The following is a 1,289-nucleotide window of genomic DNA, read 5'->3' as shown; positions in this document are numbered from 1 at the left end:
AATACGTATAACGTTATATAGTATTACGTTATAACGTATAACGTTATATAGTATTACCATATAACGTATAACGTTATATAGTATTACGTTATAACGTATAACGTTATATAGTATTACGTTACAACGTATAACGTTATATAGTATTACGTCAATACGTATAACGTTATATAGTATAACGTTATGACGTATAACGTTATATAGAATTACGTTATAACGTATAACGTTATATAGTATTACGTTATGACGTATAACGTTATATAGTATTACGTTATGACATATAACGTTATATAGTATTACGTTATGACGTATAACGTTATATAGTATTACGTTATGACGTATAACGTTATATAGTATTACGTTATGACGTATAACGTTATATAGTATCACCATATAACGTATAACTTTATATAGTATTACGTTATGACGTATAACGTTATATAGTATTACGTTATAACGTATAACGTTATATAGTATTACGTTATAACGTATAACGTTATATAGTATTACGTTATGACGTATAACGTTATACAGTATTACCTTATGACGTATAACGTTATATAGTATTACGTTATAACGTATAACGTTATATAGTATTACGTTATGACGTATAACGTTATATAGTATTACGTTATGGCGTATAACGTTGTATAGTATTACGTTATGGCGTATAATGTTATATAGTATTATCATATAACGTATAACGTTATATAGTATTACGTTATAACGTATAACGCTATATAGTATTACATTATGACGTATAACGTTATATAGTATTACGTTATAACGTATAACGTTATATAGTATTACGTTATGACGTATAACGTTAGATAGTATTATCATATAACGTATAACGTTATATAGTATTACGTTATAACGTATAACGCTATATAGTATTACATTATGACGTATAACGTTATATAGTATTACGTTATAACGTATAACGTTATATAGTATTACGTTATGACGTATAACGTTAGATAGTATTACGTTACAACGTATAACGTTATATAGCATTACGTCAATACGTATAACGTTATATAGTATTATGTTATAACGTATAACGTTATATAGTATTACATTATGACGTGTAACGTTATATAGTATTACGTTATAACGTATAACGTTATATAGTATTACGTTATGACGTATAACGTTATATAGTATTACGTTATAACGTATAACGCTATATAGTATTACATTATGACGTATAACGTTATATAGTATTACGTTATAACGTATAACGTTATATAGTATTATCATATAACGTATAACGATATATAGTATTACGT

Source organism: Bombus flavifrons, chromosome 8, assembly GCF_040668555.2.
Source record: "Bombus flavifrons isolate JBK064 chromosome 8, iyBomFlav1_principal, whole genome shotgun sequence".
In the NCBI taxonomy this organism is placed as follows: domain Eukaryota; kingdom Metazoa; phylum Arthropoda; class Insecta; order Hymenoptera; family Apidae; genus Bombus; species Bombus flavifrons.
The sequence above is the reverse complement of the archived record's forward strand: the minus strand, read 5'-3'. Positions refer to the sequence as shown.